The sequence below is a fragment of the Heptranchias perlo genome, unplaced genomic scaffold (genome assembly GCF_035084215.1).
Source record: "Heptranchias perlo isolate sHepPer1 unplaced genomic scaffold, sHepPer1.hap1 HAP1_SCAFFOLD_44, whole genome shotgun sequence".
NCBI lineage: Eukaryota > Metazoa > Chordata > Chondrichthyes > Hexanchiformes > Hexanchidae > Heptranchias > Heptranchias perlo.
The window spans coordinates 3,971,670-3,989,547 of NW_027139453.1; positions in this window are offsets into that span (position 1 = coordinate 3,971,670).

Consider the following 17,878-nt stretch of genomic DNA (forward strand, 5'->3'; position numbering starts at 1 on the left):
TATTAATCTCGTGTGGCCTGTCCTTTTGTTGGTAATAGAACATGTTGCTCTGGAAAAATATATTGAATACACTCAGGAAATTCACTATCTTTCTAACTTGTTTACTCTGCTCACCCAATCTAAATGAACATTAATGTTTCCCACTATAATAGCTCTGCTTTTCGTGCAAGCCTCTCCAATCGCTGAATTGCATAGAATTAGGCAGAATGTACAGCACAGAAACTGGCCATTCGTCCCAACACATCTATGCCGGTGTTTTTGCGCCACACAAGCCTCCTCCCACTCTTCTTCATTTAACCCCATCAACATATCCTAATATTCCTTTATCCATCATGTGTTCATCTAACTTCCCCTTCAATGCATCAATGCTAGTCTCCTCAACTACTCTTTGTGGCTGAGAGTTCCACATTCTTACCACTCTCTAGGTAAATAAGTTTCTCTTGAATTTCCGATTGTATTTATTAGTGAATGTCTTATTTTGATGGCCAGGGTTTCTGTTCTCCCCCGCAATTGGAAGCATCTTCTCTACGTCTACCCTATCAAACATTTTCATAATCTTACAGACCTGTACAGGTCACCTACAGTCTTTTCTTTTGAAAAGAAAATATTCCAGCCTGTTTAATCTTTCCTGATAGGTGTAAGGCCTCAGTTCCTGTTTCATCCTAGTCATTGTTTTTCCACCTTCTTCAGTGACTCCATATCTTGTTTATACTATGAAGACTAGATCTATTCACATTACTTCGAGTTTGATCTAACGGAGGTTTTATACAAGTTTAACACAACTTCCCTGATTTTCAATTCTATCCTTTTGGAAATGAAGGTAGGAACATAGGAAGATAGCACGAGAAGTCGGCCATTTAGCCCCTCGAGCCTGTTCTGACCTTAAATAAGACCATGGCTGTTCTGTGACCTATCAACACATAGCCGCCTCAATCCATGTCTTATTACATTTGGTTAACAAAAATCTATCAATCTCATATTTAAAATTCACAAGTGAGCTCGCATTAACTGCCATTTATAGTGTTTCCTAACTTCACTCCTGAAATTCTTGGCTATAATTTTAGGTTATGTCCCCTGGTCAAGGAATCCACAATTAGCGGAAATTATTACCCTCCATGAACCGTATCAGTTCCCCTCATTGATCCTTTATTGCCCCCCTAATATATCTTCGATCAATTCACTCATTAATTTGTAAATTCTTGGGAATATAAGCTTGGCAATCTTGGCAATCTCTCCTTGTAATTTAACCCTTAGTGTCCAGGTATCATTCTAATAAATCGACGCTGCACTCCCTTCAAGGCCAATATATCCTTGATAACGTGCGGTGCCCAGCACTGAAGACAGAACTACAGTTGTGGTCTAACCAGGGCTTTGAATAGTTGTTCCATAACCTCTGCCCCCTTGTATTCTAGTCTTCTCGATATAAAGGCCAGAATTCCATTCGCCTTTTTAATTGTTTTCTGTACCCGTCCATGACATTTTAATGATTCATGTACATGGACCCCTAAGTCTCTTTGGACCTCCACTGTTTTGGGCTTTTCACCGTTTAGAAAGTACTGCGATCTATTCTTTTTTGTCCAAATTGGATGACCTCACAATTGCTGACAATGAAATCCATTTGCAACAGTTTTGTCCATTCAATTAATCTATTAATTTTTCTCTGTAATGTTACACTTCCATCAACATGAATAGCCTGGAGAAGCTGTGTTGTTCAGTTTAGAGCAGAGAACATGAAGAGAAGATTTGATAGAATTGTTCAAAATCATGAACAAGTTCGATGAAATACATAAAGAGAATCTGTTCCCATTGGCAATAGGATCGAGATCGAGACGACGCCGATTTAAGGAGATTGGCAAAAGAACCAAATGTGACATGAGGAAAATATTTTTTATGCACTGCACAGTTGTGATCTGGATTGCGCTGCCTGAAAGGGTGGAGGTAGAAGATTCTATTGTGGCTTTAAAAACGGATTGGATAAATACTTGAAGGAAAAATAAATGCTGGGCTCCAGGGTAAGAGTGTGGGAATGGGTCTAACTGGAAGACCCTTACAAAGAGCCAGAACTGGATCGATGGGCCGAATGGCCTCATTCTATGCTGTAACCATTCCATGATTCTATAATCTACACTGTTTACAATGCTGCCTATCGTTTTTTCATCGGCAAAATTCGATATGTGGCTCTCTGTCCTGTCATCTAAGTCGTTAATAAATACAGTGAATATTTGACGCCCCAACACAGATCCCTGAGGGACACCACTTGTCATATCCTGCCAATTTGAGTAACTGCACATTATCCTTACTCTCTGTCTCCTGCCACTCAGCCAAGCATCGCTACTTTAAGTGATTTGTGTATCAGTACCCCCATACCCCTGTGCCACTTCACTGCTGTTGTCTGCAGACCTGTAGACAACTTGAATTACACCTCAGCCCTAACAATAGAGTCCCCACTGATTGCTTTCGCTTAGCAATATCCCCTATTACTAACGTTGTAATACTGTCAATAATCAATGAGACTACCCCTCCTCATATTCCAGTTTCCCTGTCCTTTCTAAAGAACTTATATCCTGGAATATGTAACTCCCAATTACGATAATCTTGTACCCATGTCTCGTTAATGGGCACCATGTTTTACCATCGAAGCTGTATTTGAGCCCATAATTCATTCAATTCATTTCTTATGCTCCGTATGTAAGAATATAAAACTCTTGTTTGGGCAAGAGACCCTCGCCTGTCCTTGTGCCCTGAAGCTCTCTCACACCGTTTAACTTAATATGTTTCTTATTGTCACCCCTACTGCAACTACTTTAGTTATTTTAGTATTACCTTCACCTGCGGTATCAATATCACCAGGATATGGAACACCTCTATCATCCTCAGCGCCCCTTTCCCCCTGTACTCTATGTCATTACACCCTCCATCTGACCAATAGAGAAGAAAGAAAGAAATTGTGCAGGTGGATAACGAGTTAATACGAGCCCTTTCATTGCAGTCAAACGGGGTACGTAAAAATCCAATAGTTACACACGCCAAGACTATCGAAAGAGTTGAGAAGAAGTGCTGGAAATTAACAGTCCAGAATGAATTTCCGGGACCTTCGCTACACCGGGCTTGGATGAGGACACAGACAGTGAGCTTGAGACTTTGAATCAGTACAGAATTGTGTTACGTATCATGTATCATACTATCAAACAGGTACAGCACAGGAGGAGGCCATTTGGCCCATCGTGCCTTTGCCGTCCCTTTGAAAGAATGATCCAATTGGTCCCTTTCCTCTGCTCTTTTCCCACAGCCCTGTAAATGTTTTTCTTTAAGTATTTATCCAGTTCTCTTTTGAAAGTTACTGTCGAATCTGCTCCCACCACCATTTCAGGCAGTGCATTCCAGACAATTACAAAGCGCTGCGTTAAAAAAAAAATCTTAATATCGTCTCTAGTTCTTTTGCAGATCACCTTAAATCTCTGTCTTTCTGCCACTGGAAACAGTGTGTCTTTACTTATCGAAACCCTTCATGATTTTGAACACGTTGGTCAAATCTCCTTTTAACTTCGCTGTTCTAAGTAGAACAATCCCAGCTTCGCCAACCACTCTACGAAACTGAAGCCGCTCATCCCTGGTACCATTCCAGTAAATTTCTTCTGCACCCTCTCTAAGGCATTGCATTCTTCCAAAAGTGAGGAGCCCAGAAATGAGCACAATACTCCAGCTACGGCCTCACAAGGGTTTTATTAAGCTCTAGCCTGAAATCCTTGGTATTTACTCTATGCCTCTATTAAAAACGCCTTCTCAAATTGTTCTGCCACCTAATTCAAAGATCTGTGTACATACACCCGGGTCTCTCTGTTCCAGCAGTTCATTTAAATTGTACCATTTAATTTATATTGCTTCTCCTCATTCTTCCGACCAACATGTTTCACTTCACACTACTTTGTGTTAAATTTCATCTGCCATGTGCTTGCCCTTTTCATCAGACTGTCTATGCACTCCTGAATCCTGACAAATTTCTCCGCATCCTTGACTACATTTCCGAGTTTCATGACATTGCATCATAGCAGGTGCATCAAAGGAGGACGCCATTCGTCCCATCGTTCCTCTGCCAGCTCTTCGAAAGAGCTTTCCATTTCGTCCCATTCCCAATCCTCTTTCGCTATAGTCCTGTCAATGTTGTCCCTTCAAGTGTATATTTAATTCCCTATTTAAAGTTTGCTGTGAATTCAACTTACACCGCACTTTCAGGCAGTGAATTCCAGATTATTACAACTCTGTGGGTTTAAAAATCTTTCCTCATGTCACCTCTTTTGCCAATCACCTTAAATCTGTGTCCTTTGGCGACCGATCCTTCTGCCACTGGGAACAGTTTCACCTCATTTACTCTATCAAAACCGTTCATGATTCAAACACCTCCATCCATTCAGTGCAGAGAGGGGTCAGTGTTGGTCATTGGGAAATCAGCCGCTGACCATTGATATTCATTTTAGAGAGGGGTCAGTGTTCGTCATTGGAGGATCAGCCGCTGACCACTGATATTCAGTGTAGAGAGGGGAGACTGTTGGTCAGTGGGAAATCAGCCGCTGACCATTGATATTCATTGTAGAGAGGGGTCAGTGTTGGTCATTGGAGGATCAGCCGCTGACCACTGATTTTCACTGTAAAGAGGGGTCAGTGTTGGTCATTGGGGGATCAGCCGCTTACCACTGATATTCAGTGCAGAGAGGGGTCAGTGTTGGTCATTGGGGGTTCAGCTGCTGACCACTGATATTCAGTGTAGAGAGGGGTCAGTGTTGGTCATTGGGGGATCAGCCGCTGACCACTGATATTCAGTGTAGAGAGGGGTCAGTGTTGGTCATTGGCGGATCAGCCGCTGACCACTGATATTCAGTGTAGAGAGGGGTCAGTATTGGTCATTGGGGGTTCAGCTGCTGACCACTGATATTCAGTGTAGAGAGGGGTCAGTATTGGTCATTGGGGGTTCAGCTGCTGACCAATGATATTCAGTGTAGAGAGGGGTCAGTGTTGTTCATTGGGGGATCAGCCGCTGACCACTGATATTCAGTGTAGAGAGGGTCCAGTGTTGGTCATTGGGGGATCAGCCGCTTACAACTGATATTCAGTGCAGAGAGGGGTCAGTGTTGGTCATTGGGGGATCAGCCGCTGACCACTGATATTCAGTGTAGAGAGTGGTCAGTGTTGGTCATTGGGGGATCAGCCGCTGACCACTGATATTCAGTGTAGAGAGGGGTCAGTATTGGTCATTGGGGGTTCAGCTGCTGACCACTGATATTCAGTGTAGAGAGGGGTCAGTGTTGGTCATTGGGGGTTCAGCTGCTGACCACTGATATTCAGTGTAGAGAGGGGTCAGTGTTGGTCATTGGGGGTTCAGCTGCTGACCATTGATATTCAGTGTAGAGAGGGGTCAGTGTTGGTCATTGTGGGTTCAGCTGCTGACCACTGATATTCAGTGTTGAGTGGGGTCAATGTTGGTCATTGGCGGTTCATTCTTTGACTTCTTCACCGGCCACGCCAGATCCTCGGGATCAATGTCGGTCAAACGCCAAATTTCGAATCACAAATGTTATTCCATTTTCGCAGAAACAAGTTAATGAAAAGTCGCTAAACGAAATGCGGAGTAAAAGAAATGTCAGTTAATTCTGGTATTTTCAAATAAGTTGGAGACTCACTGCAGACCGCTGTTACTGCGGTCGCTGCATTTTCTCCGTCAATTAATAGTTTAGTGTCTCAAATATTTAACCGTCTTTGTGAGGCGATCAGTCAACGCGTTGAGCTGTTTGTTGAGAAGTTGGTGGTTTAATCCCACCCAGTGACAGGAAGTGAGAATTATTTTATTTGTCTGTAAGATTTAAAGTGTGACATTTTCAATGCGTTTTTCGGCTGCATCATTGCCTGATCACAGGGTGTACATTTGAAGTCGTCCTTTTCAATTTTATGACTGTTTCTGTACCAGATTATAGAGCTCGTGTAATAAGATTGTAAATACTGATTCGGATAAACAAGGATCGGAACAGACTGTTTACGATTTCGGTATGAAATCAATTCAAATAAATAAATAAAAATAAACATTGTAAATGAAAACTCAACAAACAATCGTGAGATCCACCCTCAGTATCATCCGATCATTGAAAATCACACGCTGCACAAATTTTAAGAATTGTTTTTAGGCTTTCATTGGTTATCTTTAAGAGTATTGCTTCTCAGCTATTTTTTTAAAAAAGTAAAGATTCAACCGGGAATCGAACCCAATGCACAACACTGAAAACAGTGAATTATAACTGGATCACCTGCTCAAATTACCACCGAACGGTTGCTGCCTGAATTAGTTGACAGGATTCTGATATAAGACAGGGAATATGGGGCCACCGAAAGAAAGAATGAATTCAGATCACGCCCTTCACCACGTTAAGACGTCCCAAAGCGCTTCAGAGTCAATGAAGCACTTTTTGAAGTGTAATCACCGCTGACATTTAAGAAAGGAGGCACAGCGACGTGTCAATGACCAGATAATGAATTGTAATGATGTTGCTGGAGAGATGACTATTGAACAGAGCAGCAGGAAGAAATAATCACCCTTAAAGGTGAAGAAAAGATGATTGTATCAGTTCCAGTTTTGACCTTTATAATGTTTTTCTTTCCTTATTTTTATCTTCTTCAGAAAACTGACAACTGAACTCACAATGAATTTTCTATAAATCTGTCACTTAAAATAAACAATGTTATAAATAAAGAAATAAACCGGATTGAGACGGTTCACTTCACTTCACTGAAACGTCTAATTCCGGTTAAACCGGCGCGGCGGAGTCACAGCAGCTCATCGCTGATCTGCACCTCAACTCCATTTAGCGATATAGAAACTGGAAAATTCATGTTTCGAGATGAGATTACTAATTTCCTGTAAAATGAATCTCACCAAACTAGCAAAACATTCGCTGCCCTGATTAAACACACAGCAAGGGGATGTGTCGAATATATAGCAAGAAACCCGTGATTTTATCATTACAAGGATAGAATACCGTGCTCAATCGCAACATTAAAAATGAGCGCCAGGTTTGGATCTGACCCGTTTATCCTTTAACCTTTTTGATTACCTTTTGTATTGTCCACTAGTTTTTAGTGATTTGTGTACATGGACACACAAATCCCTTTGCTCCTCCACTGTTCCTAATCTCTCGACATTGATAACATTTTCCGATTGTTTGGATCCAAAGTGAATTACTTCACACTTCCCCACATTGAACTGCATTTAACACAGTTTTGCGAGTCACTTAATCTGTCTCTGTCCCTTTGCAACTTCCTGATCCCATCCACACTGGTAACTGTGCCTCCGATCTAACTGTCATCTGCAAACTTGGATATAAAACTCTCTATTCCTTCATCCAAGTCACTGAGAAATATTGGGAGCACATTGCCGAGTGTTCACTGAAATCCGGTTCCTTAATATTTTGAGTAATCCTTGAAATCCCATGATGTTTCCCCACAAAGGTTTCAGTGAGCGCTCTTCCTCGGGACTTAATTGAAAACCCTCAGTTTTTCCTGTTCAATCAGAATTGTCATTGTATCCCGTGCTGGCGAGTCAGGGAATAGTGTTCCAAGAATCAGGAATAGGATCTGGAACCATATCTTGCCGACTGCGCTACTGGAGAAATATGAATTCGATTTTTGTTTTTGATCCGCTCGATCAGATTGAATTTGACACAGAAAAAGGCAGCGGTTTTGGTCAAACTGATCCGATGGTGAAGAGCGAATGTGCTCAGTGATTGGATTCAGCCCGTGTGTCTCGGGATCCCTTTCTGGTCTCGGTCGCCGACACTGTTTTCTCACTGATCGGTTTCCCTCCACTTTCACCAATTGCCCCACGAACCACCGTTTATATCTGGATTCAGCACCAGGCAGAAAGATAGAAACAATTGTCTGGTGTTTATTGACATGCTCCGGAGGTTAATGTCACCGACGGTTCGTCACTGAAATCTCCAGGCCTGTGCTCGGCCACCATTTGGTTTGGTTCCGTGTTCGACGCTTCTTCTCGTCGGGCGATGGAGACAGATTTTCTCTTTCACCAAGTTTTTACAATACTGGACCGGCCTCATTTTCTGTGTGAATAATTGGGAAAAGTGGACAGAGCAGGGACAGAGAAGGTTGTTGGATCCCGGAGTGGAACAATGTTTAACTGTTGTTGGACCAGAATTATTTCACGATCATTATAATCCTGCAATTGCTGGGACCTCAAGCCATAATGATGCATTCACGGTGTGGAACTGAGATACGGTATGTGGTGATTCGCCCATAATTTCTGGAACATTTGCGCCGCTCCTCCGAAAGGCTCGATGAAACGATAAAAGTTGTTTTCATCGCTCAGTCCGTTGCCGTCAACGGCGATCGCAAATTCGAGGTATTTACGTCATTAATCCCGCCGCAGACACTTACGATTGGAAAATAACGGCAAATGAAGTATGAGGCAGCAAGAAATGACTGACAAAAGTCACAGTCTTCAGCCTCTCAGCTTCTCTCCTGCCTTCTCGCTCTCTTTCTCTCAGGCTCAGTCTTTTGTTCTTTTTCAGTCGTTTTTGTTTCTTCTCCCGCCTGTCTTCCTTCCTTCTATCCATCACTGCCTTCTGTCATGGAAAAAGGCGATCCTGCCTTCTGCAACTCTGAAACAAGCTGACTTTTGACTAAAATTAAAATATAATGGGGCTTGTCTGCAATGTGAACCCAGTGAGAGCCTCAAAGCGCACCCGTAAACCAACGAACCGCTGGTAATTTAGCTCTGCAGCCACTGTAAAATATCGCTGCCATCCACAGCCGACCAGCCATCCTTTCAGACGATTCTTGTTCATCCAATCTCGCTTTCTATTCCGATGTTCAGCACCATCGAGTTGCATACTGATTATTTCAAATGAACAATATCAGCCTCTCTTCACCAAATTTTGAATGTACAACTTGTCTTATCAGGTAAGACTTTCTAAAATATAAATGCTCTGAAGCCGCATTGCCGTTTGTGTGAGAATAGCTACACCAGGTAGACTAGCGCTAATACACATTTCCTAATGTAAAACACAAACACATTAAAGTATTCTGCAGTAGTTGTAGGAGGTCACCCACAGGAGGAGGTCAGGGCCTGGTTTATCACAGACATTATTCAACTACTTTTCGTGGGAAGAGATGAGAAATGTACTAGGATAAGACCAGATAGTCTGGAGAGAGTCTGGGAATACAACAGAATGAATAGGGCTAGATATAAGATGTACTGACAGTGAAAAGGAAAAGAAGGTCATGACTGATATATGGTTTCTCATGCAGAGAAAAAGATAGATGTTATTGCGCAGACGCATTGAGGGAGAAGAGTCAACAAATTCGCTTGGCAAAAGTATAAATACCATAATGTTGGGATAAGACTGTATTCGTGTAGGCGCTGTGGCTTAGTGGTTAAAGTACCTGTCTTATAAACAGCGGGTCCCAGGTTCACAAAACAGCGGTGCCTTTTTTTAGCTCATGTTGTTTGTCTCCATGTTTCTTTGCTCCCATTTTCCCACCCGTTTTTCTTCAGAGAGCAGCGAGAGCAACGTTTCCTTCTCCTCATTTGCTACTTGCAGAATCCCTTGATTTGCTTCCCAGCCTCTCTGTGTTGAATGCCGAGTTAAATTCGTTCCAGAGATTCCCACTCACGGGTTTACAATTGCAACGAATCATTTCGTGAGGTTAAAGTGCCCCCTGCTCCTTCATACTTCCATTAAATAACATCAATCAATTAAAATAAAAACTCAGCTGTTCGCTGATATTCTGTATTTTCCCCAATCAAATGGACAGGAGGGAACGAATCTTTCTCTGAGGACGTTGGACAAACTGATTCTAGGGTGGAGCTAAACATTCATGGTGGAGATTAAACACAGACCAACACCGCGGGACCGCTTCTGGTCAATGACTTTAATTCTAAAACCAGAGCTGTTTTAGTGAAGATTTTGAAGAGCTGGATTCTAAATCGAAGGGAATTCCAACGCGCCGGTTTAACCGGATTTACACGGTTCACTTCACTTCAATAGGAAAACATTCGACAATTTCAAAAGTTTCATCCCCTCATTCTCGAGACCAGACAGGAAGTGAAATTTCAAATTGTTTCAGCAGTTTCAGCAACAAGATTCTTATCAATATAAGAAAAACGGAGTGTTTCAAACTGCAGGGAGTGAATTAACCGCAGATTCGGGGCCAGCGGTCTCCCGTGTGTTCTTATCTGTGACACTCATGCATCACTCTTCCCTTCCTCCGATACCTCTCAGGCTTTTAAAACTCAGTTTAATCACATCGACTTGTTACTTTCTCTCCCCTCTGTCTGTATCTAACGTGTTTTCCTCACATGTTACGACCCCGCCCACGCTCCATCCGTCTCTGTGTTCAGACAAACAAACTGGGTGAAGTGTCGTATAATCCCGGAGGATTTCAGTGTGTGACTGAGGCTTGCTCGGACACTGGATCCCGTTCAAAGAGTTTCATCAAGAGGTGTTTAAATATGGTGAGGTGATCTTTACTTCCTAGAGATTATAATGTCCAGACGGGCAGTGAGACTGAATGGGGACTGAGTGCAGAGATTGGAATGGGAGCCCAGCAGATTCACTTTGGTCTGGCCATGTTTTTATTTCTTCTCCATGAATCCCATGAGACAAGATCAGAGGGAATTAAGTATCAAGAAAGTCGAGTGGGTTTGGGAAATGCTGTCGAAGAAGCCTTGTCGAGTTGCTGCAGTGCATCCTGTGGATGGTACACACTTCAGCTACTGTGCGCCGGATGGTGTGGAGCTTCTTGAATGTTGTTGGAGCTGCACTCATCCAGGCAAGTGGAGAGCGTTCCATCACAGTCCTGACTTGTGCCTTGTAGATGGTGGAAAGACTTTGTTGAACCAGGAGTTGAGTCACTCACCACAGAATTCCCAGCCTCTGACCTGCTCTTGTAGTCAAAGTGTTGAAATGGCTGGTCCATTTACGATTCTGATCAATGGTTACCTCATTGATACAGAACCTTGGTCAAACCCCCTTGATGTAGAAGTTCAGCGGCCAAAACGAACTTCTTCAACACTCAGTCCATAAAATAGTGAGAGGAAAAGACAATTTCGACAAATTTCGTTAATTGAAAATCTATACACAGAGCAAAGAGAGGGAACAGAATTCAACTACTGACTCCGATGGGCCGAATGGCCTCTTCCTGTTCTGTAAAATACGGACATTCTCTAATTCCACCGGGTTTGATTATAATTTCCGATTTTCATTTTGTCGTAAAAATGAACGCAGAGGGGGGTCCCGGAACCTCGGGGTAATGGGTTCGATCTAGATCTGGAGCTCAGTGTTAATATGTGTATGCTCGCTGTTTAATAATTAAAACGCGGGTTTCTTGCTATAAACTCAACACATGCCCTGTAATTTGTGTTTAATTTCTGTAGGGAATGTTTCGTGCGTTTAGTAATATTCAATTTGCAGGAAATTAATAAAATGGGAAAGAACAATTTTTTTCGAAAAGAAGAGGGCACGGAATTGAAGGGAGCCATTTGACTTGGGTTGAACATTAGTTGGGATGTCGGAGGCAGAGAGTGGGGATAAAGTTTAGGTATTCGGATTGGCGGGATGTGACACGTGGTGTTCCCCAGGGATCTGTTCTGGGGCTTCAACTATCCACTGTAATTAGTAAAGACTTGGATGAAGGAATTCAAGGTTGGAAATCCAAGTTTGCTGTTGTGACTAAGTTAGGACGGAGAGTAACTAGTGAAGATGGGGCAGAAATTTGCAACGGAAATAACAGAGACTCAGCTCTTGGAATGAAAGGATTGGGTACTTAATATTCCTGGCTAAAAGTATTCAGGAAAGGAAGAGAGCCAATATTGATCGAATAAACTATTAAAGTATTTGAAAGTGATAATGTAGTTGAGAGGTAAAAGACAGAATCGATTTGGTTAGATTTAAGGTACAACAGAGGAGCTATTACGTTATTGGATGTAAGCCAATAATGTCGCCACCAAATAATGGGAAGGAGATAGAGGAACATATTTTCAGCAAATTAAAAAAGATGGAAGAACTATGGAGTCGTGATAATGGAAGATTTCAATTATTCCAATTGAGACTGCGGGTATAACATTATAAACATTAAAGAGAGGGAGGAATACCTGAACTGTGTGCAAGAGAACTTCCTTGATCAGTGTGTTTCCAGCCCAAAGAGGAAGGAAGCTGTTCTGGAGGATAGCAGCAGACTTTAGGAGGACAGAGACAGATTGGTGAAATGGGCAGGCGCATGGGAGATTAAATTTAACACAGAGAAGTGTGAAGAGATCTATTTTGGTAGGAAGAATGAGGAGAGGTAATTTTAACTGAATGGTACAATTTTAAATTGGTGCAGGAACAGAGAGAGCTGGAAGTGCATGTACACAAATCTTTGAAAGTGGCAGGACAAGTTGAGAAGGCTGTGAAAAAGCAGATGGGATCCTAGGTTGTATTGATAGAGGCATCGAGTACATAGGTAAGGAAATTACACCAAACCTTTATAAAACACCATTCATGCCTCAACTGGAATATTGTTTACAATTCTGGGAACCCCACTTTGGGAAGGATGTTAACCCCTTCGAGAGGGTTCAGAGGAGATTTAATAGGTACTCGGGATGAAGCACTTCAGTTATGTGTAGTTATTGGAGAAGCTGTTGTTGTTCTCCTTCGAACAGAGAAGGTTAAGGGAAGGCTTCATAGCCGTGCTTAAAATCATGAACGGTTTTGATAGAGTAAGGGAGGAGAAAGGTCAGGAGAGCAATAGTGAGAGGGGGTCCCATAGTTAGGCCTTTCTGCGACCGCAGACGTGATCCAGGATGGTACGCTGCCTCCCTGATGCCAGGGCCATGGATGTCGCTGAGGGGCTGCAGATCATTCAGGGGCGGGGGGCAGGGTGAACAGCCCAATGTCGTGGCCCATATCGGTAGCAATGGTATAGGTAGAAAGAGGGATGTGGTGCTGAGGCAGAGTTTAAGGAGTTTGGAAAGAGATTAACAAGTAGGACCTCAAGGGTAGTAATCTCCGGCTTTCTCCCAGTGCCACGCGCTAGTGAGTGTCGAAATAGGAGGATAGAGCAGGTGAATAAATGGCTGGAGAAATGTTGCAGGAGCGAAGGCTTTACATTCCTGGGGCATTGGGACTGGTTCTGGGGGAGTTGGAACCTTTACAATCAGGAAGGGTTGCACTTCATCAGTGCCAGGACCAATATCCTTGCGGAGAGGTTTGCTAGTGTTGTTGGGGAGGGTTTAAACTTGGCATAAGAACGTAAGAACATAAGAAATAGGAGCAGGAGTAGGCCAATCGGCCCCTCGACCCTGCTCCGCCATTCAATAAGATCATGGCTGATCTGATCCCAACCACAAATATAAAGAACACAAGAAGTAGGAGCAGGACCCGGCCACTAAGCCCCTGAGTCCTCTCCGCCACCCACAGGGCATTGACCGATCCGAACTCAGCTTCATGTCCAATTTCCTGCCCGATCCCTAGAACCCCTAATTCCCTTTACTTCTAGAAAACTGTCTATTTCTGTTTTAAATTTATCTAATGATGTAGCTTCCACAGCTTCCTGGGGCAGCAAATTCAACAGACCTACCACCCTCTGAGTGAAGAAGTTTCTCCTCATCTCAGTTTTGAAAGAGAAGCCCCTTATTCTAAGATTATGCCCCCTAGATCTAGTTTCTCCCATCTTTGGGAACATCCTTACTGCATCCACCCGATCAAGTCCCTTCACAATCTTATATGTTTCAATAAGATCGCCTCTCATTCTTCTGAACTCCAATGAGTAGAGTCCCAATCTACTCAACCTCTCCTTATATGTCCGCCCTCTCATCCCCGGGATTAACCGAGTGAACCTTCTTTGTACTGCCTCGAGTGCAAGTATGTCTTTTCTTAATTGTGGACACCAAAACTGTATGCAGTATTCCAGGTGCGGTCTCACCAATACCTTATATAACTGCCCCAATACCTCCCTGTTTTTATATTCTATCCCCCTCGCAATAAAAGTCAACATTCCGTTGGCTTTCTTGATCACCTGCTGCACCTGCATACCAACTTTTTGATTTTCTTGCACTAGGACCCCCATATCCCTTTGTACTGCAGTACTTTCAATCTCTCGCCATTAAGAAAATAACTTGCTCTCTGATTTTTCCTGCCAAAGTGCATAACCTCACATTTTCCAATATTATATTGCATCTGCCAAATCTCCGCCCACTCACCCAACCTGTCTATATCCCATTGCAGTTTTTTTATGTCCTCCTCACTCTCTACTTTCCCTCCCATCTTTGTATCATCAGCAAATTTTGATATGTTGCAATCGGTCCCCTCCTCCAAATCGTTAATATAGATTGGAAAGTGTTGGGGACCCAGCACCGACCCCTGTGGAACACCACTGGTTACCGGTTGCCGGTCCGAGAATGAACCATTTATCCCAACTCTCTGCCTCCTGTTCGATAACCAATCCTCCACCCATGCCAGAATATTACCCCCAATCCCGTGATTTTTTATCTTAATTAATAATCTTTTATGTGGCACCTTGTCGAATGCCTTCTGGAAGTCTAAATACACTACCTCCACTGGTTCCCCTTTATCCACCCTGTACGTTATATCCTCAAAGAACTCAAGCAAATTTGTTAGACATGACTTCCCCTTCATAAAGCCATGCTGACTTTGTCCTTTTAAATTATGCTTATCTAAATGTTCCGTTACTGTCTCCTTCATAATAGACTCCAAAATTTTACCCACCACAGATGTTAGGCTAACTGGCCTACCATTTCCAGCCTTCTGCCTACTACCCTTTTTAAATAACGGTGTTACATTAGCAGTTTTCCAATCTGCCGGGACCTCTCCTGAGTCCAGGGAATTTTGGAAAACTATCACCAAAGCATCCACAATCCCGACTGCCACTTCCCTCAAGACCCTAGGATATAAGCCATCAGGTCCAGGGGATTTATCCGCTTTGAGTCTCATTATTTTACTGAGTACCATCTCCTGAGTGATTTTAATCGTATTTAGCTCCTCCCCCCATAGAGCCCCCTGTTTGTCCAGTGTTGGAATATTCTTAGTGTCCTCTACTGTAAAGACTGAAACAAAATATTTGTTCAGCATTTTTGCCATCTCCATATTTCAACACCATTAATTTCCCGGTCTCATCCTCTAACGGACCTACGTTTGCCTTAGCCACCCTTTTTCTTTTTATATAACTATAGAAACTCTTGCTATCTGTTTTTATATTTTTTGCTAATTTCTTTTCATAATCTAACTTCCCTTTCTTAATCAATACTTTCGTTACTTTTTGCTGTCTTTTGAAGACAGCAAATCTTCTATCCTCCCACTAAGTTTGGCTACCTTATATGTCCGTGTTTTTAGTCGGATACTATCCTTGATTTCTTTACTTAGCCACGGATGGCTGTCATTTATTTTACATCCTTTTTTCCTCAGTGGAATTTATTTATTTTTAAAGTTGTAAAATAACTCCCTAAATGAACACCACTGCTCATGTACCGTCTTACGCTTTAATCTATTTTCCCAGTCCACTTTAATCAATTCCGCTCTCATACCATCATAGTCTCCTTTATTCAAGCTCAGTACGCTTGTTTGAGAATCAACCTTCTCACCCTCGAATTGGATATGGAATTCAACGATGTTGTGGTCGCTCGTTCCAAGGGGATCCTTAACTAGGACATTATTATTTAATCCTGACTCATTACACAGGACCAGGTCCAAGGTTGCCTCCCCCCTTGTAGGATCAGTTACATACTGCTCAAGAAATCCATCCCTGATGCACTCAATGAACTCTTCCTCAAGGCTGCTCTGCCCAATTGATTTGTCCAGTTAAGATGATAGTTAAAATCCCCCATAATTATAGCTGTTCCCCTATTACATGCCCCGACTATTTCCTGATTAATACATCTTCCAGCAGAGTTGCAACTATTAGGAGGCCTATATACTGCGCCCACTAGTGTTTTTTCCCCTTATTATTCCTTATCTCTACCCAAACTGTTTCATGATCTTGATGCTTTGTCCCAATATCATTTATCTGTATTACAGTGATTCCTTCCTTTATTAACATAGCCACCCCACCTCCCTTTCCTTCCTGCCTGTCCTTCCTGATTGTTAAATAACCTGGCACATTTAATTCCCAGTCGTTTTCAGCCTGCAGTCATATTTCTGTAATGTTTCTGGAGGGCGATGGGAACCCGAGAGGAGATTCAGGAGCGAGATTAACAAAGCTGGAAGTGGAAGGCAGAAATGTCGTAAGTGAAATTGGAAGGCAGCGGAAACAAAGGCCAGCAGCAAATAAGGTCAACATGGGAAAACATGTAAAAAGGCAAAATTAAATGCACTTTATCTGAATGCACGCAGCATTCACAACAAGGTAGATGAATTGACGGCACCGATAGAGGTAATTGGGTATGATTTAATTCCCACTACGGTGGCGTGGCTGCAGGATGACCAAGGCTGGGAACTGAATATTCAAGGATATTCGACATTTAGGAAGCATAGGTAAAAAGGAAAATGAGGTGGCATAGCGCTGTTAATAAAGGATGAGAGGAGTACAATAATGAGAAAGGATCTTGTCTCAGAAGATCAAGAGAGAGAATCACTTTGGTTGGAGTTAAGAAACTGCAAGGGGAAAAAAACATTGGTGGGAGTTGTTTATAGGTCACCAAAGAGTAGTGGTAATGTAGGGCACCATATCAAGCAGGAAATCAGAAGTGCATGTATCAAGGGTTATACAGTAATCATGGGGTACTTCAATTTACATATAGATTGGGAAAACCAAATTAACAGTAGAACTGTGGAGGACGAATGTCTGGAATGTATTCTAGATGGTTTTCTCGACCAGTATGTTGAAGAACCAATAAAAGGAACAGGCTATTTCAGAGCTAGCAGTGTGCAATGAGAAATGGTTAATTAATTATCCGGTTGTAAAGGAGCCCTTAGGGAAGCGTGATCATAATATGATAGAATTCTTTATTAAGTTTGAAAGTGACGTAGTTCAATCCGAAAGTATGGTCTTAAATTTAAACAAAGGAAATTACGATGGTATGAGTTGCAAGTTGGCTGTCGTTGATTGGGGAGCGAAATTAAAAGGTATGACGGTAGACAGCCAATGTCTAGCATTTAAATAATTAATACATGATTTGCAAAAAATATATATTCCGTTAAGGCACAAAAACCCAACAGGAAAAGTGTCCAACCGTGGCTAACAAGAGAAATTACTGATAGTATTAAATCAAAGAAAGAGGCTTTTGAAGTTGCCAGTACCACCTCTACCACCTTGAAGGACAAGGGCAGCAGGCACGTGGGAACAACACCATCTGCACGTTCGCCTCCAAGTCACACACCATCCCGACTTGGAAATATATCATCCTTCCGTCATCGTCGCTGGGTCAAAATCCTGAAACTCCCTTCTTAACAGCACGGTGGGAGAACCTTCATCACACGGACTGCAGCTGTTCAAGAAGGCGGCTCACCACGACCTTCTTAAGGGCAATTAGCGATGGGCAATAAATACTGGCCTCGTCAGCGACGCCCACATCCCATGAACGATTTTTTAAAAAAAATCTTCTGGGTACCGCACCTTCGGAAGAACATATTGACCTTGGAGGGAGTACAGCGTAGGTTTACCAGAATGTTACCAGGACTTCAAGGGTTCAGTTCCGAAGAGAAATTACACAAATTGGCGTTGTATTCTCTGGAGTTTCGAAGGTTAAGGGGTGATCTGATCGAAGTTTATAAGATATTAAGGTGAACAGATAGGGTGGATAGAGATAAACTATTTCCGCGGGTTGGGGATTCTAGGACAAGGGGGCACAGTCTAAAAATTAGAGCCAGACCTTTCAGGAATGAGA